At 43.2% G+C, this 25,799-nt stretch overlaps 1 protein-coding gene across 5 annotated transcripts in view; it reads left to right on the top strand.

Annotated features, from left to right (window-relative positions):
* The window catches only part of LOC140467453 (leucine-rich repeat neuronal protein 1-like), a 234,095-nt gene that overhangs the window by 10,921 nt on the left and 197,375 nt on the right, over positions 1–25,799 (top strand). The gene's annotated exons all lie outside the window — the stretch shown is intronic.

Raw genomic sequence — 25,799 nt, 5'->3', positions numbered from 1 at the left:
ACCAGATTCCTTACCTCCACCACCCCCCCCCCCCCCCAACCCCACCCCCTCTTTATCTTACCCTAGTTCCAACCTTCCAACTCGGCACTGCCCTCATGAACTGTCCTACCTGTCCATTTTCCTTCCCACTCCACCTTCTCCTCTGACCAATCACCTTCACCCCCACCTCCATCTATCGCATTCTTGAGCTACCTTTCCCCCACTCCCCCTCCCACTTATCTCACCACCCCCTCGGCTCACAGCCTCATTCCTGATGAAGGGCTTTTGCCCGAAACGTTGATCCTCCTGCTCCTCAGATGCTGCCTGACCTGCGTGCTTTTCTAGCACCACACTCTCGACTCTAATCTCCAGCATCTTTAGTCCTCATTTTCATTTATATGGAAAGCTAGCAGAGTTAATGTTTCCGAATGACCCTTCCTCAGAAATGGACCTGAAACAGCAACTCTGTGTTCTTTTCCCAGATGCTGCCAGAGCTGCTGAGTTTTTCTGTTTTTGTTTCTGATTTCCAGCATCCTCAGTTCTTTCGGTTTTTCTTTGCTTCTGCATTACCAGCCTAAGCAGTTTGCCTTAACACCACCCACACCGCATCTAGGTGTTAGATTATGGAGGTTGACAGGTGTTGTCAAGGGAGTAGTGGCCAGTTATGGCAGTAAATCTTGCTGTCATGGATATAGGTGGTGAAGGAATGGAAGTTGGAGGTCGCAGATATAGTACTGAACCATTGGGCTCCTCTGACCCCAATGAAGGCAGCTTTTTGAAGCTGCATCCATCCAGGCAAATGGAGAGTATTTCATTACACTCCTGACTTGTGCCTTGTGGATGGTGGACAGAATCTGGGCATACGGGAAATGTGTTTCTTGCCGCAGAATTCCTCACGTCTTGGCATAATCTTGGAACTTCAGTATTTATGCGAGTGATGCAGTTTAGCTTTACGTCTGTGGTACTGCCCGGGATGTTGTTTCACTGTTCTAAACATGATCAACAGTAATGAGTCCAACTGAATAATTGAGAGTATTTGTCCTGGAGCTTCGGAGGCTGAGGGGTGACCTTACAGAGATTTATAAAATCATGAGGGGCATAGATAGGATGTCTTACAACCTTATACTCCACAACCACCTGATGAAGGAGCAGTGCTCCGAAAGCTAGTGCTTCTAACTAAACCTGTTGAACTATAACCAGGGGTTGTGTGATTTTTTAACTATGGATAGGATGAATAGTCAAGGTCTTTTCCTCAGGATAGGGGAGTCTAAATCGAAAGGGAATAGGTTTAAGGTGAGAGGGGAAAGATTTAAAAGGGACTTAAGGAGCAACATTTTCACACAGAGGGTGGTACGTGTATGGAATGAGCTGCCAGAGGAAGTGGTGGGGGCTGGTACAATTACAGCATTTAAAAGACATCTGGATGGGTATTTGAATAGGAAGGGTTTAGAGGGATATGGGCCTAGTGCTGGCAAATGGGACCAGATTAATTTAGGACTCCTGGTGGGAATGGACGACTTGGACCAAAGGGTCTGTTTCCATGCTGTATGACTAGAATAAGCTCATAAATGTGGTGGATGATGCCCATCCTCTTTCTTTTCTTGCCTTTATGCATTTTAGAATGTACATTACTCATTTAGAAAGAAGAGACCCAGATCACACAGTTCCATCTGCACCAAGTCAGTCTGTACACACTGAACATAGAACATTCCAGCACAGTGCAGGCCCCTTGGCCCTCGATGTTGCACTGACCTGTGGAACCAATCTGAAGCCCATCTATCCTACACTGCTCCATTTTCAACCATATGTTTATCCAACGAGCATTTAAATGCCCTTAAAGTTGGCGAGTCTACAACTATTGCAGTAACACAACACATACACCCTTCTTCGAGTGGAAGCCAATTTACAGGGATCCTGAAGAGAAACTTAGTTTAGTTCTGTTGCTGGAGCAAAATGCACTCACAATTGACTCCTGGAATACTCTTCCAAAAGGTGGGAAAGAATCTTGCTGAAGGTTCGAAATAAGGCAAACGTCCCAAAGCAAAGGGCATGCCAACATCTTCTCTACACGTCTGGAGAAAACGGAATCTTCCATGCTGGCAACACACAAAATGCCAAGCACCAATCGTAATTAAAAACTGTATACCTCATTGTGTTGCTGAGAGGTGTGAATTAATGCCTTGATTGAGAGGTGGTCATGTTAATCTGGCTGTCGATTGATCTTCTGTAAATGACTGCTTAATATTCCGCAGCAGCATATGAGAAATGTTTCACACCACAGAATCGTTAAATGAGGGTTTAAGAAGCGAAAAAAATTTGAAATGTGTACAAGACAGTGAGTAATTGATGCTGTCCCTGCAAAATAAAACACAAATTGTGCTCACACCACCCACATGAACTATCTGCTGTTAGCTCAGAACAGGTCTGATGGTGTAATCTTTGTGAGGTTGCCCATTTTGAAAGAGATCTACGACACTGGGATACAAAGAACAATGTGGCACATATGTGGTGCATTTCTCTGCTTCATCACATCCTAAATTCATTTACAGTCATTAAAAATGCAATCATAGTAAAATAGGAAATGGAGCAGCCAATTTTCACACAGCAATATAGATTCCTCCTAGTCAAGGTTGTTCAGAAGTGTTATACACCTCTGGAGAAACTAGGACTTGAATCCAGGTCTTATGAGCCACCACTACACCACAGGAGTGCCATGCTCCTACTGTGTTGATCGCCTAATAGTCTTTGTTAGTTGAAGTTGGTCTGAACTTTTGTTTTGAGGAATACCATGGCATTTTTATGATCACCCAAGAGGAGAGACAGTGTTTACTATTTCACCAGAAAGACCGAATAGCAGATGAGGCAACATGTTCTCACCCTAGAAGTTATGTAGGGTCCCCTAGCTTCCAACAAGAATATACATTCATTGCATCTTTTAAACATTATAAAGTTCCTTAAGACACTTCACACTAACACCAAATTGGACTTTGTTATAATTTAAACTGTTGTAACTCAAAATTGGACATCAAAATGAGATACTAGAGTAGCTAGGATCTAACCCTAACCAGACCCTAACCTGAATCAGAGAGTGAGAGAGGAATTTTGGGAGGATCCAAAACTCCATTCCTCAGGCAACTCATGGCAAGGTGGCCAACAAAGTAGCAATTAAAATTGAGAGAACAGTAGGACAGACAGCAAAAAATGTGGACAGTGGCTGGAAGATTAGATTAGATACATACAGTATGGAAACAGGCCCTTTGGCCCAACAAGTCCACACCAACCCTCTGAAGAGAAACCCACCCCCTTTATTTACCCCTGACTAATCCATCTAACACTACAGGCAATTTAGCATGACCACTTCACCTAACCTGCACTTCTTTGGACTGTGGGAGGAAACCCACGCAGATACAGGGCAAACGTGCAAACTCCACAGAGATAGTTGTCCGAGGTGGGAATTGAACACACCTCCTTGGTGCTGTGAGGCAGCAGTGCTAACCACTGAGCCACCGTGCCGCCCACAGAGATGTGTAAGGGAATTGTAAATGTGGATGAGAATTTTCAGATTGGGGCATTGAGCACAGAGTTGATAGATGAACATGCAGGAAACTGGCCAATTATCCAATGGGACAGTCATGTCTTGAAATAACAACCCCTGAGAGGGTGTTTGCATATGTTCTGTGATGTGTCAAGAAATAAAGCTCACAGAATAATTCTAAAATAGAGATGCACAGTATATTCTTTAAAGGATCACCAATGTCTGATATAAAGTGAATCACTGTCTTTTTAAATCAGTTGAATGGTCTCAAATCATGGGAATATTAGACTACGTTGAGCTCAGTGCTATTGACATGTAATTCTTGAAAACATGCAAAGCATTGTCTATTCATTTATAAAGAGTGTTGGATGGATTTGATTTGTTTTACTGTCACACAGCAGGCATGCTGAGCATGAAAGAGACAGTGTGATGCAGATGACAAAGTAATAAAGACAATATGGTACAGAGGTTGATGCTTTGGCGGACTGTTAACATGTGGATTTTTAACATGCAAACAGAGAATCAGAGCCAGACTGTCTCTGCAGCCAGAATTTCCTCTAACCGCTCAATGAGCTACATGGCCTGTTTAATTTTTCCATGACATTTTGACTTGTCGTTTTGCTGAATGTGAGTGTGGTGTTCTCCACTGTGTATCTCAGACCTGGTTCCAGATTGAGGAAACAGGGGAGGCACAATGAAATGAAGGAAAGGAATGATAATAGAGCCGAGAAACATTCATGTTTTATTGTCTTACCTGACAGCGGAGTTTGCTCTCGGTTCAACACTCTGAGTTTGAATATCATACGAAAACAGGCCATGAACTCTTAAAATGCTGCAGTTGCTGGATATCTGAAATGAAAGCAAATTGCTGCAGCAGGTCTGGCAGCATCTGTGAACAGTGAAACAGAGTTAACATCTCAAATCCAGCAAATGCAAGGAGGAGATGGGCAGATTTTTAACTAGCAACAGGTTGAAGGGTTGAGGAGAGCAGGCAGGGAAAGTGGAGTTGAGGCCAAGATGAGATCAACCATGATCTTATTCAATACTGGAGCAGGCTCAAGGGGCTAAATGGCCTACCCCTGTTCTTATTCTGGACATATTTTCTTCAGAGCTCATAATAAATATTGACATTTATTAATAATATATTATTTCCTGGTAGACAGGAATTGCAAGAATAGTATGGTGGGGCAGCATGGTGGCACAGAGGTCAGCCTCACAGCACCAGGGACCCAGGGTCAATTCCAGCTTTGGACAACTGTCTGTGTGAAGTTTGCACATTCTCCCCATGTCTGTGTGGGTTCCCTCCGGGTGCTCCGGTTTCCTCCCACAGTCCAAAGATGTGCAGGTTAGGTGAATTGGCCATGCTAAATTGCCCATTGTGTTAGGTACATTAGTCAGAGGGTAATGGGTTACTCTTCGGAGGGTCGGTGTGGACTTGTTGGGCCAAAGGGCCTGTTTCCATGCTGTAGGGAATTTAATCAGTACAAGTGTCTGGACATGCAATGGGTGGGGAAGGAAGGGGGAATTAGGTAAAGCAACAAAAGATTAGGTAGGGGGCTGGTGACTCAACGACTCACAGTCACAGCTACTCACATGAAAGACAGCAATCTCTGGTCTGATTGTCAGCCTCCTTCATGACCTCCGGTTTGCAGCAATAGGTATGTCCTGAGAACAACACCCAGCAGACTGTTCCCCCCACTTCAAGGTGGTGTGGCATTAGGTGGGATTGTGTCAGTGGAAAAATATGGCACCGCTAGGGAGAGCCCTCGGAAGAAAGCTATGAACTCCACCTGGCACTGCAGCTTGAAGCATGAAGTGATGGCTTTTGACACTGCAGAGTGCACAAGGAACAAATCAAGTCAGAACAAAACAATGTTGTTAGGAGTGTTCAGGTCCTCATCTAACAATAAAGATGGAGTGAAAGAAATCAAAGGTATCCGAAGTCTATCTATGTCGCAACCCTGTGACTCAATCCATTCTGTCCATGTCACTGGATTGAACTATCTCTGACATGGACAAGGCTTTTTAAATAAGGGAGCACGCGGTGATGGTGTGGTGTAATGGTAATGCCACTTGTTCTAATAATTCATGAACCTATGCAAATGCTCTGGGTTGCAGGGGTTCAAATCCTACTGTGGGCTGAGGGAATATTAGTGTGGTGCACCAGGAGTGTGCTGGGCCCATAATCCATAATGGAGTGAAATCATCATCTGCTATTTATGTATTAACAATATTGTTCATTGGAGACAGTTCACTCGAATAATCCCTAGTATGGAGGGTCTGTCTTATGAGGAAACAGTAACCAGGCTGGGACACTACTCACTGGAGTTTAGAAGAATGAACAGTGATTTCATTCTTGGATTCTTAAGGGGCCTCCTGATGAAGGCCTTATGCCCGAAATGTCGATTCTCCCGCTTCTCAGGGGCTGCCTGACCTGCTGTGCTTTTCCAGCACCACAGTCTCGACTCTGATCTCCAGTATCTGCAGTCCTCACTTTCTCCCTCTTTCGGGGCTTGACAGGGTCAATGCTGAGAGGACGTTTTCCCTCATGGGAGAGTCCAGGACCAGAGGGTACAGTCTCAGTCTCAGTCTCAGAGGGTGCCAGTTTAAGACTAAGATGAGGAGGAATTTCTTTTCTGAGGTTTGAGAGTCTTTGGAACTCCTTGCCACAGAAAGCTGTGGGGGCAGAGTCCTTCTGTGTATTTAAGGCTGAGATAGGTTTTTGATCAGTCAGGGAGTCAAGGTTATGGGGAAAAGGCAGGAAAGTGGACGTGAGCAGTGTCAGATCAGCCATGATCCTATTGAATGGCAGAGCAGGCTCGAGGGGCTGAATGGTCTACTCCTGTTTCTATTTCTTATTATCTTATGAATTGTGAAATTTAACAACAACTGTGTGATAATCACCAGTAGCCTTCAGTTAGAGTCGTAGGGTCATACAACTCAGAAACAGATCCTTCGCTCCAACTCATATATCCTAACCTGAAATAGGCCCATTTGCCAGCATTTGGCCCATATCTCTATTAACCTTTCTTATTCACGTTCCCATGCTGATGCCTTTTAAAATGTTGTAAATGTATCAGCGTCCACCATTCCTCTGGCAGCTCATTGCATAAGGTTGCCCCTTTAGGTCCCTTTTAAATCTTTCCCCTCTCACCTTAAAACTATGTTCCCAGTTTTGGATTCCACTACTTTGGGGAAAAGGTGTTGGCTATTTACCATATCCATGCCCCTCATGACTTTATAAACCTCCAGAAGGTTTTATAAACCCCAGCCTTCCATACTCCAAGGAAAATAGCCTCAGCCTATTCAGCCTCTGCCTATAGCTGAAAGCCTCCAACCCTGGCAACATCCTTGTAAATCTTTTCTGAACCCTTTCAAGTTTCGCAACATCCTTCCTAAAGCAGGGAGACCAGAATTGACGATGACACTGCAATGCGCTGCTGGTCAGGGCCTGAATTAGAAGCCACTGGAAAAATGAATTCCTGCAACAACTGGAAGTGGAAGGTGGTGGGAAGACGGAGGTGTTGGGGGGACCAGGGTGGAAGACATACCAAATGTGATTTGGTTTTGTGATTTAAGTTGTTACATGAACCAATCAATTAGCTTCCAGTTTGTAAGTCACTCCTGGGTGTTTAATGCCCTGTGTAGCAAGTGCCTGAAAACCTTCAATTTCAGCTTCAGCCGCCTCCAGGCTCATACAGGACCCATCTCAGCTTCGAATTAGACTTCAGGCTATAATTCATTCTATGGTACATACAGATTTCACCCTGCATTTCAAAGTGCTTCATTAGCTGTGAGGCCTCTGGGATGTCCTGAGGTTATGAAATGTGTGGTTAAAAATACAAAATTCTTCTTTATTTGAAGCTCAAAATTAGATTGTGTGTCCTGCAACTTGCATTTGGAAATCTGGAATGGGAATCAGAAGGTAGCTCTGACAGTCTCTCTTCACTGGTGACCTGCTGCATATTTCCAGCATTTTCTGTTCATATTTCTGATTTCCAGCACAGAGAAAGTTTTTCTTTCCAACCTAAATATCTGCGATCTATCATAGGATGTAAGGAAGGAACAACTTGCATTGCTATACCGTCTTTGCTGTCACAAACAACTCAACTTGCTTCAGAGTCAGTGAAGTATTTTTAAGTGTGATTATTGTTGTAGTGAGGTCCATTTCGTTCTCAGCAAAGTCTCCTGATCAGCAACAAGATGGTCACAAATTAATTCATTTTGGCAAATGTGATTGTGGTTAATCTGAAACAGAATCCGAAATTGCTGGAGAAACTCAGCAGATCTGGCAGCAGCTGTGGAGACAGAAAACAGAGTCAACATTTCGGGTCCAGTGACCCTTCTTCAGAACTAGATGAGTTCAGTCAAGTGGTGGAGGGTGGTGACGGAAGGGAACAGTTCAGGCCTTTTTTCCAGAAGAATGCAGAGAGCCCTGACACCATTTTGGTGGGGGATGAGCATGGAAAGGGGTTGCAAGTCCATTGTAAAGAGGAGACAGCTGGCACCTGTGAACTGGAAATTCTGAAACTGATGAAACATCAGAATAATTGGGAAGGTACTCAGTAAGGGTAGAAAGTAATCAGATCAAGGGTTGGAAGAAATAAGTTCCGTTCCTAGTTCTGATGAAGGATCCCTGTATCTGAAACAATGACTCTACTGCATCTCCACAGATGCAGCCAGACCCGCTGAGTTTCTCCAAGAAGTTTAGATTACTTACAGTGTGGAAACAGGCCCTTCGGCCCAACAAGTCCACACCACCCCGCCGAAGCGCAACCCACCCATACCCCTACATCTACCCCTTACCTAACACTACGGGCAATTTACCCTGGCCAATTCACCTGATCTGCACATCTTTGGACTGTGGGAGGAAACCAGAGCACCCGGAGGGGACCCACGCAGACAACGTGCAAACTCCACACAGTCAGTCGCCTGAGGCGGGAATTGAACCCTGGTCTCTGGCACTGTGAGGCAGCAGTGCTAACCACTGTGCCACCGTGCCGCCCAGGTTTCCAGCATCTGTAGTTCTTTGTTTTATTTTAGTGCTTAGGGATAATGTTGACCAATTGCATGAAATTCTCTGCCATATGGCATCTGCAGAATCGAACAAACGTTTTATCGAAGATTTTTGTCAGTGGCAAGTGTTTAGGGTCTGGAGTGCACTACCTCAATGCTACAATCAAAGCATTCTGAAGGGAATTAGTGAAATCTGAAAAGAGAGAATGTGCAGGATTAGAGGGTGAAGGCAGGAGAACGGGACAAAGTCATCATGCTTGTTTCGAGAGTTTTTGTAGACACAGTCGACCAAGTGACTAAATGACATCCTCACCAATTCTGTGTTACATCGTCTATCAGCTAGGACGTTAAACCAATGCCCTTGTTTGGCTCCCAGCTAAATGCCACGATTCTGAGAAACAGAAGTGGAGATTTACTGGCAGTCCTTGCAAATAATTATCCTTCTGCCACACGGGTAATTTAGTTTTTCTGACATTTCTGTTTTTGGGAGCTTGCTATCTCCAAATCGGCTGCCGTATTTCCTATAACAATGACTACACTTCAAAAATTCACTGCGTAGTATTCCAAGGCATCTTAAGAATGTGAAAGGTGCTGTACAAGTTTAACTCTGTCATCTAAGAGCAGGACTCAATCCTAGCTGTGATATTGCTCTGATTTCACCACTTGCCTCTCCCATATCCTTTATTGTGCGCACTTTGTGAAATTAACCTTGGAGACAGATTTTACGCAACAGCCAACAAACTCCCTGAGCAAGAAAAGTCCATTCAACGCATAAATCCTAGTCTTCGCACAGACTGTGCACAATCCATTTGTAACTCATCTGAGCAGCTTAATTAGATTACAACCCAATCAGATTATCGTACACTGGATCAGATCAGAGAAAAATGAATTACACAACAGTGGTTCCTCGGACTGTTCTGCAAAGATAAATAGATTGTGCCCAACATTGATCTGCAAATCACATCCTTCTCTCTCTAAAGGTGTGTTTAAATGATCAAGAACATCAAGTGAAGGTTATCTGTATCAATACTTCCCAACGTATTTTGTTATACTTGGGTGCTACCTCCTTCTATCAGAGATCTTATAGAATTGTTTTGTTCATGTTATTCTCATGGTGTGAGTAATGCTGATAAGTCTGTATTTATTTCCCATCTCTAGTTGTCTGAAAGATTGACATGCCCATTGAGCATGTGTTGAAGTTGAAGGCTTACTGGAGGAACATTGAGAGGCAACGTTGTAATGTAGATTAATATCATGCATTGGCTAGGCTAGGTAGCAGTGGCAGATTGCAATCCCCAAAGATCATCACTTAGACAGAATCAAGAGTCAGGATTCTAACCAATTCATTGCTGATGATAGTATTTCACTTAGTCCTCATTACCTCTTCCTTCTATTTCCTGATACTCCTTTACTCATTAACAATTTTATGATTTATGATCTTCAGATCGCATTTGTGATCGCTTTCTCCTGACAGTAGACAGATTCCCAGACATTCTATTGCTTTCAGTTTCTCAGTGGATGACTGGGAGGGTTGTTGGTCAGGCTCCATAGCCTCTGTTTTCAATATCTCAGTCAGCTATGCTCAGGAACTGGGTAAAGTCATGTCTCTAATGACAGTCAAAGTAGAGTTGGTGTTGATGCGAATATGAGGTTTTACATGAGTGAATCAGTTGGATTTCTGCACCAGTAACTTACAGTATTCACAATGGAATATATCCTGGGTGAGATGAAAGATGTCTTTACCCGACACCCGCAGGAATATTCTTTCTCAGAAAGGCACTGGAAGTGAAAAGTCCAGCAACATTTTAACATTTCCCTATTGGAATATTGATTTGAGATGAGCAAACTTAGTGTAGCTCATTGAACAAGGCTGTGTAACATATTTACCAAAAAAAACAATAAAAAGCATTAAAGACAAGAAAGAACCATTCATCTCACTTTCGCTCATGGCTGTAATTCACCGGACCTGTTATCAACTACCACCACAATTCTTCATTTCAATTTTAAACAGTAAATGCCTTGGAGAGGGTACATAATTAAATTCTTATATGGGGAGATTAGATAAACTGGATCTTTTCTCCTCAGATCAAAGATATTTAACAGAGAAGTCTTCAAGTAGAGATACTGAAAATAATGAGGGATTTTGATGGAGTTGACAATGAGACACAAAATTTCTACTGGCAGGAGGGTCAGTTACCAGAGGACATAGATAATTGAAAAAAAATAGTGGGAAGATGAGAACATTTTTTAATGTAACAAGTTACGATAATTATGAAATGTACTACCTGAAAGGCTGGTGATTCACTACTAATTTTTTTTTAACAAGGGGAAAGTAATCAGATGTCTTTTAAAGAGGCAACACTGAGTCATTGGACTGAATGGCCTGCAGGTGCAGACTTGAATTCCCAGTGCTAGAAAACTGCTTGCTAGGAACACCAAAGATGAAGATTTGCTTTTTTTGATATTACCTTTGTCAGATTATTCCAAATATTTATCATGCTTGTACAAAGTTATTTTAAGACAGGGACAGTGAATAAGCCAGGAAATTTCCACTCTACAAGCTTGACGTCAATAATGGGAATACTAATGGAGGCTGTAATGTGGGATAAGGTAAATATACAGTTAGTAAAAAAATAAATTAATGGTTGACAGCCAACATGGCTTTGTCAAGGAGAGGTCATGTTTGACAAATTTAGTTGAGTTCTTTGACAAGGTGACACAGAAAGTGGATAAGGGTAGGCATGGTGTCATCCAACACGGAAACAATCCTTTGCACATGCCGACTGAGTTTCCCAAAATTAAACGAGTCCCTCTTGCCTGCTTTTGGCCCATAACCCTCTAGATATGCATGTACATATCCAAATATTTTTAAATATTATAACTGTATCGAGTCATAGATGTTGTATATTTGGACTTTCAGAAAGCATTTGATACAGTGCCACATGGCAGGTTGGTTAGCAAATTACAAATATTTGGGATTGATGGATCCTTGACACCATGGAATTGGCTAAGAGATAGGAAACAGAGGGTAGGTATAGATGGGCATTTCTCACATTGGAGACAGGTTGAAGGTGACATTCCTCAATGTTGGGACCCTTGCTTTTTCTGATTATGTAAACGATTGCCAGATGGGTGTTGAGGGCAAGATCTTTACATTTACAGATGATGCTAAGCCTGGGGAATAGTGAATTGTAAGGATAATGCTGAGTGACTTGACAGGGGCATTGAAAAATTGGACAAACTGGCATTTATTCCATTTATTCTCTTGATTTAACCTTGAATTAATGTTCTTGGGTTATTTTATGTGTACAGCACCTGGCAGATGAATTTCAATGTGGAGAAAAGTGAGATAATGCATTTTCGTAGAAGAAACATGGACAACCAATACAGGCTCAATGGTACAACTCCAGGAGGATACAGGAGCAGAGGGGTCTCGGGGTTCACCTATATGATTCTGTGAAGGTGGCCAGGCAAGTTGAAACAGTTGTTAAGAATGCTTATAGGATATTTGGGTTTATAAATAGAGGTACCGAGATTAAAAGTAAGGAAGTGATGCTATATCTCTACAAATCATTGCTCAAAGCATGGTTGGTGTTTTGTGTTCAGTTTTGGGCACCTTATTTCAGGAATGATTTGGAGATGCCGGTGTTGGACTGGGGTGTACAAAATTAAAAATCACACAATACCAGGTTATAGTCCAACAGGTTTTAATTGGAAGCACTAGCTTTCGGAGTGCCGCTCCCTCATCAGGGTTTGAACCCGGTCCCCAGAACACTACCTGGGCCTCTGGGTTAGTAGGAGAAAGTGAGGACTGCAAATAATGGAGAGTCAGAGTCAAAGAGGGTGTCCCTGGAAAAACACAGCAGGCAGCATCAAAGGAGCAGGAGAGTCAATGTTTTGGACAAAAGCCCTTCATCAGGACTGCGGAGGATGAAGTGGGATGAGAGAAGTGGGTCGGGGTGGTGAAGGTAACTGGGAAGATGATAGGTGGATGCAGGTGGGGGGCTGATTGTAATAGATTAGTGGAGAGGGTGGAGTGTCATAGAGATGTACTACACGGAAACAGATCCTTCGGTCCAACCCATCCGTGCCGACCAGATATCCCAACCCAATCTAGTCCCACCTGCCAGCACCCGGCCCATATCCCTCCAAACTCTTCCTATTCATATATCCATCCAATTGTACCAGCCTCCATCACTGCTTCTGGCAGCTCATTCCATACACGTACCACCCTCTGTGAAAAAGTTGCCTGGTAGGTCTCTTTTATATCTTTTCCCTCTCACCCTAAACCTATGCCCTCTAGTTCTCCCCAAACTATCCTATCCATGACCCCCATAATTTTGTGAACCTCTATAAGGTCACCCCTCAACCTCCCATGCACAAGGGAAAACAGCCCCAGCCTGTTCAGCCCCTCCCTATGGCTCAAATCCTCCAACCCTGGCAACATCCTTGTAAATCCTTTCTGAACCCTTTCAAGTTTCATAACATCTTTCTGATAGGAAGGAGACCAGAATTGCACGCAATATTCCAAAAGTGGCCTAACCAATGTCTTGTACAGCTGCAACATGATCTCCCAACGCCTGTACTCAATACTCTGACCAATAAAAGAAAGCATACCAAACGTCTTCTTCACTATCCTATCTATCTGCGACTCCACTTTCAAGAAGCTATGAACCTGTACTACAAGGTCTCTTTGTTCAGCAACACTTCCTAGGGCCTTACCATTAAGTGTATACGTCCTGCTAAGATTTGCTTTCCCAAAATGCAGCACCTCGCATTTATCTGAATTACACTCCATCTGCCACTTCTCAGCCCATTGGCCCACCTGATCAAGATCCTGTTGTAATCTGAGGTAACCCCCTTCACTGTCCACTACACCTCCAATTTTGGTGTCATCTGCAAACTTACTAACCGTACCTCTTATGTTAACATCCAAATCATTTATGTAAATGACAAAAAGTAGTGGACCCAGTACCGATCCTTGTGGCACTCCACTGGTCACAGGCCTATAGTCTGAAAAACAACCCTCCACCACCACCCTCTGTCTTCTACCTTTGAGCCAGTTCTGTATCCAAATGGCTAGTTCTCCTTGCATTCCATGAGATCTAACCTTGCTAATCAGTTTCCCATGGGGAACCTTGTTGAACACCTTACTGAAGTCCATATAGATCACATCTACTGCTCTGCCCTCATCAATCCTCTTTGTTACTTCTTCAAAAAACTCAAACAATTTTGTGAGACATGACTTCCAACGCACAAAGTCATGTTGACTATCCCTAATCAGTCCTTGTCTTTCCAAATACATGTCCGTCCTGTCCCTCAGGATTCCCTCCAACAACTTGCCCACCACCGATGTCAGGCTCACTGGTCTATAGTTCCCTCGCTTGTCCTTACCACCCTTCTTAAACAGTGGCACCACGTTCGCCAACCTCCAGTCTTCCGGCACCTCACTTGTGAGTATTGATGATACAAATATCTCAGCAAGAGGCCCAGCAATCACCTTTCTAGCTTCCCTCAGAGTTCTGGGGTATACCTGATCAGGTCTTGGGGATTTATCCACCTTTATGCGTTTCAAGACATCCAGCACTTTCTCCTCTGTAAAATGGACATTTTGCAAGGTGTCACCATCTATTTCCCTATATTCTATATCTTTCATATCCTTTTCCACAGTAAATACTGATGCAAGATACTCATTTAGTATCTCCCTCATTTTCTGCGGCTCCACATAAAGGCTGCCTTGCTGATCTTTGAGGGGCCTTATTCTCTCCCCAGTTACCTTTTTGTCTTTAATATATTTGTAAAATTCCTTTGGATTCTCCTTAATTCTATTTGCCAAAGCTATCTCATGCCCCCTTTCTGCCCTCCTGATTTCCCTCTTAAGTATACTCCTACTGCCTTTATACTCTTCTAAGGATTCACTCGATCAATCCTGTCTATACCTTACATATGCTTCCTTCTTTTTCTTCTTTAGTCATCCAGCATTCCCTCTACCTACCAGCCTTTCCTTTCACCCTGACAGGAATATACATTCTCTGGATTCTTGTTATCTCATTCCTGAAGGCTTCCTATTTTCCAGCCATCCCTTTACCCGCGAACATCTGTCCCCAATCAGCTTTTGAAAATTCTTGCCTCATACCATCAAAATTAGCCTTTCTCCAATTTAGGACTTCAACTTTTAGATCTGGTCTATTCTTTGCCATCACTATTTAAAATCTAATGGAATTATGGTTGCTGGCCCCAAAGTGCTCCTCCACTGACACCTCACTCACTTGCCCTGCCTTATTTCCCAAGAGTAGGTCAAGTTTTGCACCTTCTATAGTAGGTAGTGGATAGGTGGGAAGAGAGATTTTCCAAGTCCCTCATCGACTGGAAGAAAACATCTCATCTTCCACCTCAGGATCCTTCAACCACACGGCATCAACATCGACTTCACTAGTTTCCAAGTCTCCCCTCCTCCCACCTCATCCCAGATCCAACCCTCCAGCTCGGCACCGCTCTCTTGACCTCTCTTACCTGTCCATCTTCTTTCCCATCTCTGCATTCCACCCTCCCCACTGACCTTTCACAATCACCTCCCACCTGCATCCACCTATTGCCTTCCCCCCATCCTCCTATTTATCTCTCATTCCCCCTTCCCCTTCCACATTCCTGATGAAGGGATCATGCTCAAAATGTCAATCCTCCTACTCCTCGAATGCTCTCTGGGTTAATAAGCGAGTGATAATACAAGTAGGCCATTACCTCGCGTCATGTGACCTCTACTCATGCCCTTGATCCCTGATTTCAGCTGCCTCCTGCCTCTTCACTGGAATCGTAGAAAATTTACAACACAGAAGGAGACAGTTCGGCCCATCGTGTTCTAATGGCCAGTCAGTTACCTTCATACTTTGCTGAACTTAGCCCTGTCACCCACATGATCTGAAGAAGAATGTGGGGAGATGTGGAGGACAGCTTGCTCATGTTTCTTATTGATTCATGGGATATGGGTGTCACTGGCAAGCATTTATTGCCTATTCCTCATAGGAACTTGGTCAGCCTTTTCAGGGACCAGTTTAGAGTCAGCCATATTGCTGTGGGTCTGGAGTCACACAGAGATCAGACTGGATAAGAACAGCAGACTTCCTGCATTAGTGAACCATATGGGATCTTCCCCCTTTCAGCAATGGTCACAATTAAGATAGCTGTATTTTTTTAATGAACCAGTTCTTCTAATCAACCGGTTCAGGGGTCCCTCTTATGATACAAATGCAGTGGACCAGTCCCTGAACCAAGACGCTAGGGTACAAGGATCCACGGTTGAAAAATAGGTTAAATTTTAAAAACGTGAACCTGTTCAGAGATTTTTGTACACAACTCTGGAGAAGGTGGGACTTGAAACTCAGCCTCCCGGCCAGGGGTAGGGACACCACCATTGTGCTACATGAGGGCCCATTTAAGGTAGCTTTTTTGTTAGCACCTGTTCTCCCAGTCTCAGGGTAGGGAAACTACCACTGTGCTGCAAGTAGGCTACCCCGGGTCTGCTTTCATTTTGAACCCAGGGTGGGGACACTACCACTGGGCAACATGAGGGCCCATTTTAAAATAGCTTTTTTTTTTAACCCAGGTGTCCTGCTGTAGGGCTAAGGACACTACCACCGGGCACAAGAGGCCCTTCTTAAGAGAGCTTTTAATTGAATTCATATTTCACTCGTGACCATGGTGGGATTTGATCAAACCCTCTTCCCCTCCATTACATCACAGCCTGGGGGTCCTGGATTACTGACCACACCACCCTGCCCCATTGGGAATGCTATGCACGCTGCTATCACAAAAGAGCAGAAATGAGTAACCAGCAGAACACAGAAGGAGGTCCAGACTGCTGGACACCCTTTAGGACTTGTTGTACAAATAAACAGCCAGCTGTGCGGAACAGCTTGTTATCACAGGCAGAGCAGGTGATATTTTAAACGCGGGATGCAATGTATGCGATAAGCCACTTTTTAATTTATAAACTGCTGTCACCTTTACTTTAAAGGGATGGAAATTGCTGTGAAAATATTTCCTGATAGCACTTCATAGCAGCTGTGAGGTGAAATGTCAGGAGAAAAGCAATTCAGAGTAGCGGAGCAGCAAGCTGAGATTGTGTCGAATCACACTTCCATCTCTTAGCTAAAATAGAGCCAGCTGCCACTGGTGCTCAGTGTGTTCCCATTAGAGTTTAAGCAATAACAGCAACAAACATCTTTGAGCATGGGTCTCTACTGTTTAAATTTTCTCCCTCCCATTTCTTTCTTTTCATGAATTTGAGCATTTTCATAAATTTTCAAGATATTGATTCGGTCTACAAAAGAAAGACTTGTATTTATCTAGCACCATTTGGGACCGCATCAAAGAGTATTACAGTCAATGAGTAGTTTTTGAAGTGTTGCCGCTGCTGTAAGGTAGGAAGTGCTGCAGCTAATTTACACACAGCAAGCTCCCATGAAAACGTCAATGGGATAATGATTGCAAAATCTGTTCTTTGTTGATTGACTGACCACTCCTGCATCTTGGCTGAGACATGAAAGAATCTGATTGTTTTTGGGATGGTTTGCTTGGTTTAAAAAAACCAATGCTGCTCCTCTTCAAAATATGCAACCACATCTACTTGGGAGGTCAGACCGATCCTCAATTTAACATCTCATCCAAAACACAGTGTTTGCAATCGCACAGCACTGGAATTTTGGGCTAAAGCCCTGAATGGTGATTTTGAACATTTGTATCACGTGTTCAGGAGAGAGTATTACCTACGAAGCGAATGCTGTGTCAGGAGTGTGGCTTGGCCCAAGAAAGGAGTCAGAGTTTGCTTGTTTTTGGCAAGGCAAAGGTTAGCTCATCTGGTTTCTGCACCTGAGGCAGCTCAGCCATCATGACAGGGCCTCATCTCACTCATTGATTGCAGCCTAACTTTCAACATTTGGTGCCTTTCTCAGACTTTTGAAGGTTAGCGATTTTTTTTGTGAGAAAATTTGCTCAAGCTGTTGATAAGGATGTAAGTTAACTCGCTGAGCTTGAAGGAAAACAAGACCTACATACTTACTATGAAGCGAGCTAACCTACATACTTACTTCTCAGGCTATTCATGACGTTGTAAAAGCTCACAGTGCTGTTCCCGCCACATCCCATGATGCACCTGTCCTCCATCTGCCCTCCCTTGCCAGAGCCAATTGAGAGGGGAACAGACCTTTTGGATTGATCTTGACTGTCAGCCAATCTGTGTTGCTTCGTTTCTAATGTCTCTACAGCTAAGAAATGAAAATGGAGATGAATGTTGCATTTCTAAGACAATTCTGCAGGTTCTGTAAAATGGTCCTGGCACATTCCCTTCCCTGAAGGATGTTAACAAACCAATCGGGATTTTACAGCAAACAAACCAACCCAAAAAAATGACCAGATTTACTCAACACCTGGCCACAACTTGGCCTTGTTGGATTTACTTGGGCGCATGGTGGCTCCATGGTTAGCAGTGCTGCCTCACAGCATCAGGAACCTGGGTTCGATTTCACCCTCTCTCTGTGGAGTTTGCACATTCTCCCCATGTCTACGTGGGTTTCCTCTGGGTACTCTGGTCTTCTACAATCCAAAAGATGTGTAAGTTAGGTGAGTTGGCCATGCTAAATTGCCCATAGTGTTAGGTGCATTAGTCAGAGGGAAATGGGTCTGGGTGGGTTACTCTTCGGACGGTCGTTGTGGACTTGTTGGGCCAAATGACCTGTTTCCATGCTGCAGGGAATCTAATATACCCTTTTGAACATTATTGTAATGATTATAACACAATACCTACAGTGTCATAGGTGGGAGAGCTCATTTGAAACATTGGTTCAGTCCAAATGTATAACTCAGTGGAAATGGGTCTGACAGAGAGCCAGGATTTTGCTGACGGTGTGCTGATGGTGAACATTTCTCCGAAAGAGTTGACCAGGGATTTGGAATCAACTTTATAGAAATCTGCTGATGTCCATAATTCAGTCTGTAATTTCAGGAAAAGCTAAACACTGAGGGCTAGAAGATAAAAATAGATAAGGGATTTTTGACAAGGGATAGCATTACAGCTGTGCTGAGGGAGGATATTACCGGAAATACATCCAGGGATGTTATTTGGGTGCAGCTGAGAAATAAGAAAAAGATGATCACAATATTGGGATTGTATTATAGACCCCCTAATAGTCAGAGGGAAATTGAGAAACAAACTTGTAAGGAGATCTCAGCCAACTGTAAGAATAATAAGGTGGTTATGGTAGAGGATTTTAACTTTCCAAACATCGATTGGGACTGCCATAGTGTTAAGGGTTTAGATGGAGAGGAATTTCTTAAGTGCGTACAAGACAATTTTCTGATTCAGTATGTGGCTGTACCGACAAGAGAAGGTGCAAAACCTGACCTACTCTTGGGAAATAAGGCAGGGCAGGTCACTGAGGTGTTAGTGGGGTAGCACTTTGGGGCCAGCGACCATAATTCTATTCGTTTTAAAATCGTGATGGAAAAGGATAGACCAGATCTAAAAGTTGAAGTTCTAAATTGGAGAAAGGCCAATTTTGACAGTATTAGGCAAGAACTTTTGAAAGTTGATTGGAGGCAGATGTTCGCAGGTAAAGGGATGGCTGGAAAATGGGAAGCCTTCAGAAATGAGATAACAAGAATCCAGAGAAAGTATATTCCTGTCAGGGTGAAAGGGAAGGCTGGTAGGTATAGGGAATACTGGATGACTAAAGAAATTGAGGGTTTGGTTAAGAAAAAGAAGGAAGCATGTGTCAGGTATAGACAGGATAGATCGAGTGAATCCTTAGAGTATAAAGGAAGTAGGAGTATACTTAAGAGAGAAATCAGGAAGGCAAACAGGGGATATGAGATAGCTTTGGCAAATAGAATTAAGGAGAATCCAAAAGGTTTTTACAAATATATTAAGGACAAAAGGGTAACTAGGGAGAGAATAGGGCCTCTCAAAGATCAGCAAGGCAGCCTTTGTGTGGAGCCACAGAAAATGGGGGAAATACTAAATGAATATTTTGCATCAGTATTTACAGTGGGAAAGGATATGGAAGATATAGACTGTAGGGAAATAGATGGTGACATCTTGCAAAATGTCCAGATTACAGAGGAGGAAGTGCTGGATGTCTTGAAACGGTTAAAAGTGGATAAATCCCCAAGACCTGATCAGGTGTACCCGAGAACTCTGTGGGAAGCTAGAGAAGTGATTGCTGGGCCTCTTGCTCAGATATTTGTATCATTGATAGTCACAGGTGAGGTGCCGGAAGACTGGAGGTTGGCAAACGTGGTGCCACTGTTTAAGAAGGGTGGTAAAGACAAGCCAGGTAACTATAGACCAGTGAGCCTGACCTCGGTGGTCAGCAAGTTGTAGGAGGGAATCCTGAGGGACAGGATGGAATGTATTTGGAAAGGCAAGGACTGATTTGGGATAGTCAACATGGCTTTGTGCATGGGAAAATCATGTCTCACAAACTTGATTGAGTTTTTTGAAGAAGTAACAAAGAAGATTGATGAGGGCAGAGCGGTAGATGTAATCTATATGGACTTCAGTAAGGCCTTCGACAAGGTTCCCCATGGGAGACTGATTAGCAAGGTTAGATCTCATGGAATAGAGGGAGAACTAGCCATTTGGATACAGAATAGCTCAAAGGTAGAAGACAGAGGGTGGTGGTGGAAGGTTGTTTTTCAGACTGGAGGCCTGTGACCAGTGGAGTGCCACAAGGATCGGTGCTGGGTCCTCTACTTTTTATCATTTACATAAATGATTTGGATGTGAGCATGAGAAGTACCATTAGTAAGTTTGCAGATGACACCAAAATTGGAGGTGTAGTGGACAGCGAATAAGGTTACCTCAGATTACAACAGGATCTTGATCAGATCGGCCAATGGGCTGAGAAGTGGCAGATGGAGTGGAATTCAGATAAATGCAAGGTGCTGCATTTTGGGAAAGCAAATCTTAGCAGGACTTATAAACTTAATGATAAGGTCCTAGGGAGTGTTGCTGAACAAAGAGACCTTGGAGTGCAGGTTCATAGCTCCTTGAAAATACAGTTGCAGGTAGATAGGGTAGTGAAGAAGGCGTTTGGTATGCTTTCCTTTATTGTTCAGAATATTGAGTACAGGAGTTGGGAAGTCATGTTGCGGCTGTACAGGACACTGATTAGGCCAATTTTGGAATATTGCTTGCAATTCTGGTCTCCTTCCTATCAGAAAGATGTTGTGAAACTTGAAAGGGTTTCAGAAAAGATTTACAAGGATGTTGCCAGGTTCGAGGATTTGAGCTTTCGGGAGAGGCTGAACAGGCTGGGGCTGTTTTCCCTGGAGCGTCGGAGGCTGAGGGGTAACCTTATAGAGGTTTACAAAATTACGAGGGGTGTGGATAGGATAAATAGACAGTCTTTTCCCTCGGGTCGGGGAGTCCAGAACTAGAGGGCATAGGGGAAAGATATAAAAGAAAGGTAAAGGGCAACCTTTTCACTCAGAATGTATGGAATGAGCTGCCAAAAGCAGTGGTGGAGGTTGGTACAATTACTGCATTTAAGAGGCATTTGGATGTATATATGAATAGGAAGGGTTTGGAGGGATATGGGCTGGGTGCTGGCAGGTAGGACTAGATTGGGTTGGATATCTGGTCGGCATGGACAGGTTGGATCGAAGAGTCTGTTTCCTTGCTGTACATCTCTATGACTCTCTCAATAAAGTTCTGCACCTCTTTCCAGTTCAGGCTGCATGTGTGCAGAGAGAAAAAGAGTTAATGTTTCAACTGCTGACCTTTCATTCAACTGGAGCAAAGTTGAGAAATAAAACAATTTATACAGAATGATAGAAGGTGGGAAGAAAGAAGAGAAGGGAATGTTTGGAGAGATTAAATGGTAAAAATGGAGATGGTGCCCAACACCATATTATTTTCTTTTATTTCCCACTTATTCCCTACTCCTGATGCAGGAGAGTTCTCATCTTATTGAAGCTGCCATGTCAGATCTGCCTTGACACCTCGGGCCTACAACACCTTGGTTGTAGGCCTCAGGTGCCTGCAGGAGTTGCTCAGGATTGAGACTCACTGTGCTTCACTTCTCTGAGACTTTGTATCAGTCATTCATTAAATATTAGCCCCTCCCACCGTGTTGTCCCTTATAGCCTCCATGCCAACACATAATGCTTGGACCAATCTGACCTTTGTATAGCTCTAGATGTAAAGCACTGTGCCTTCTGAGATGCCATTCAATTATGGCAAATTGTTGATGAATGGTAAGTGTTCAAGAAAGTGGCTCATATTACCTTCCCATAAACCATAGCACCATATGACATCAGAGTGGATGTAGGCCATTCAACCCATTGATGCTGCTCTGCCATTTATGGGATCATGGCTGATCCGATATCTTTAATTCTTGCCTTTTCCCCATAACCATTGATTCCCTTGATTAAAAATCGCAGCCTTGAAGATACTTTATGACCCAGCCTTGATAACCCTCTGTGGTAAAGAGTTCCACAGCGTCACCACTCTTTGAGTCAAAAAAAAAGTTGTCGCCATCACTGTCTTAAATGGCTGACTCCTTACTCTGTGATTCCCTCTGGTCCTAGACTCTTCCCCGAGTGGAGACTACCTTTTCACAGCAACCATGTCAAGTCCTCTCAGAATGTTACATGTTTCAATAAGGTCACCTTCCATTCTTGGAAATAACATGAGTGCAGGTTGAACCTACTCAACCTCTCCTCATAAGAAAATCCTTCCAAACCCAAGATAAACCTTGTGATCTTTTTCTGGACTTGGTCCAACATCAGTCCGTCTTTCCTTAGATAAAGGGAGCAAAAGTATTGAAGTTCACAGGGAGGCAATGACCTAGTGATGTTATTGCTGGACTGTTAATCCAGTGACTCAGGTATTGTTCTGGGACACAGCACAAGGTGGAATTTGAATTCAATAAATATCTGGAATTATGAGTCAAATGATGACCATGGATCCATTGTTGATTGTTGATTAACTGGTTCACTAACGGCCTTTACGGAAGGAAACTGCCATCCTTACCTGGTCTGGCCTACATGTGATTCCCAGACCCACAGCAATATGGTTGACTCTTAACTGCCCTCTCGGTAATTAGGGATGGACAAATAAATGGTGGCCAAGCTAGAGACGCCCTCAACCCATGAATGAATTAAAGAAAGAATTCTGACTGTGGTCTGACTAGGGTCTAACATAGTTGAGACAATAAAAATCGGCCTTGCCAAAGCACTTACTTTGTGACTGAGTAATAAAGACAATTCTGTTCCCTGCATACATAATGTAATCCATTCAAGATCTCACAAAGTCAGACTGATTCTACCCTGAAGTTTCATCACTGCAGGTCCAGCTAATAAATTTAACTAACTATTAGCCTATGGCTGCATCCGGGTTAATCAGCGAAGATGCTATCCATTCTATTTCAAGCAACAACATCTATTCAGTCTCATTCTCAACATTGCGTATCCACAGACAGAGATAGCAAGTGCACAGCTCAAACTCCCAGGGATCTTTGTAGCCTGTCTTGCAGAAAAGTATCTTCCAAATTCTTCAACTAGAAAGAAAATAGAACGGTTTATGATGTAGTTTTGATTCTCCCACACTTTAATTTTTACTGTCATTAATATTCCATAAATGGCAAAAAACGCTTGTTCATTAAGCCTTCAATCCAAATGATGAGGCTGAGTGGTTTGTGTATGTTGCCATGAGGTTTGTGGCTCAGGATCTTATTCTGTGCACTTCTATATCCTCGTCTGTTCTGGTAGTTTGTGTCCAATAAATTGTTTCTCCTTGTTGAGGAGTGTCTTCTCTGTAACACACGACAGCTTTCTGCAAACTCTGTTATTTCCACTGTTGTATGTAATCCAGTTGTCTGTCCTTGCATCTCTCACTTGTCCAAACTACTGCACCCTTTCATCAAGGTCTCTTCGACACAACTGCTGATATTCCTGTCACATCACCACACATATCACTACCTCATTATCAGATCAATTTTTATTTTCTGACAAAGTGATAAAATAACTTTATATTACAGCGTGCGGTGGGGAAGATAAGGGATGCAGAAAAGGAAAGGCAGCAAATTCTTCTCTTGTGAAAGTTCTCAAGGTTCTGCAGATGGGAATGGGCCTGCTGAGTTACCTATGGCAGAAACACCCCCCCCCCCCCCCCCAACACACACCCCCCCACACACACACACACCCACACACCCACACACACCCACACTCCTGAGCAGATAATATCCTCAAATTGAGGGCCACCTGACATCAATGGCAAACGTTTACCCCTACCATTTTGAGGAAGGGTCACTCGACCTGAAATGTTAATTTTGATTTCTCCACAGAGGCTGTTAGACCTGCTGGGCTTTTCCAGCAATGTTTGTTTCTCCATAGACTCTTGCCCCTCCTTCCAGTGTGAATCTATACTGCGAAAGGATACTGGTTGTTTGCTCAAGGAAAGGTTGAATCATAATCCACTTTTCTTAATCTGATGTTTCTGACTTTGCATTTCCCAGCAGAGTGCAATGATGAGGGAGCTGCAGGGTTGTGCTTCCCATTGTTATAATAGCTACAATCCAAGCAGAGGATCTCAGACGTTGATCTGGACTGCTTAATATCCACATGAGGCTCTGCATTTATTCCTCAAACAATCAATGGGCCCAAACTGTTTGCTTTTGAAAATAGAAAACAACAATGATGACCATTCCAACTTCAGTATAAATGTTGCATTACATTTTAAAACTCAATGGTAGTCCAGTTATTTTCTCTCTGAGTCTATGAAAAACATCAAGATACAATTGGCACTAGCACCCCTAAGTTTCCATCAAACCTAGATGCCGTTGTACAAAAAACGTAGTTTTAACAGGAACCCTACGAACCGGCATCTTTGATAAATTGACAGTGATTATGTACAGTGATGTGCAATCCTTTATCCGAAATGCTCAGGACCAGCGGGCTTTCGGAATTCGGAATTTTTCAAATTTCAGAATAAGTGACAGTTTGATGGTGACATTTTTAAAAATCTTACCGGAGAAGCAGATTCATTCAGTAAAACAGGCCCTGAAACAGAATTGAGGCCTGCCAGTGCTGGACCAAACCCTCCCCCCGCCACAGCGCATCTGAGTGACACACATCAAGTTGGTGTCGACTTGGGTTAATTGTTTGCACTCTAAACAACCTTGTTAATGAGAAGAAAACTTCACAAAAAAACGCTTTGGACTTTGGAGCTTATTGGATTTTGGGGTTTCGGATAATGGGTTGTCTACCTGTACCTCAAAAACCTCTGTTTACCGTGTTATCACAATCTCTGCGATGTCCAAGTTGCCAGTTGAGGTGCAAGTCAGAAGGATCTCTGCCGGTAAGTTTTATTTAAGACAAAGTTGCATTATTATTTAAGTGATTTATGTTGTACATAAAGTATGGCCGTAGAAGTTTATAAAATCATGAGGGGTATAGATAGAGTTAAAGGTAGATGTCTTTTCCCGAGGATGGGGAATTTCAAGACTAAGAGGTACATTTTTAAGGTGGGAGGAGAGAGATTTTAGTAAGTCATGAGAGGCAAATGTTTTACACAGAGTGTGGTGGGATGTGAGTACAATTATGGGATAAGTTCATGAATAGGAAAAATTTGAAGGTATAAGACATCTGGATAAGTACACAAATAGGAAAAGTTTGAAGATATATGGGCCACGAGCAGGCAAGTGGGACTAGTTAGTTTGGGATTATATTCATCATGGACTGGTTGGACCAAAAGGTCTGTTTGCATGCTGAATGACTCAATAACAGTGATGTATATCCGTCCTGCATCATTTCTATTAGTGTGTGTTTTTACATTGATTACATAGACCTCTTGATTATGTGGAATATTTGATCACTCCTGGTCTCATAGATGCTGGTCAGTAGAAAGTTTGTTGTATAAGGTAATGATTCTGAAAGAGCTAATGTTTGGGCTAGACTGAATTCTATACAGTCTGAAATCATCCAGTCTCTGGGTGGAGAATCACCTGAATATGTTTCCTGATGGAGACATATGTCTTCTCCATGCTTGAGTGATAATCGTTAAGTATTATAGTAATATACCTAAGAGTCCATCTAACCTCTAAGTTGGTCTGGGGGCGGCATGGTGGCACAGTGGTTAACACTGCTGCCTCACAGCGCCAGGGACTTGGGTTTGATTCTCTCTTTGGTCTGTATGGAGTTTGCACATTGTCCCCATGTTTACGTGGGTTTCCTCCGGGTGCTCCGGTTTCCTCCTACAATCCAAAGATGT

This window comes from Chiloscyllium punctatum, chromosome 45 (assembly GCF_047496795.1).
Source record: "Chiloscyllium punctatum isolate Juve2018m chromosome 45, sChiPun1.3, whole genome shotgun sequence".
NCBI classification, from domain to species: Eukaryota; Metazoa; Chordata; class Chondrichthyes; order Orectolobiformes; family Hemiscylliidae; genus Chiloscyllium; species Chiloscyllium punctatum.
Note: the sequence above shows the minus strand (reverse complement) of the source record. Positions and strands in the feature narration are given on the sequence as shown.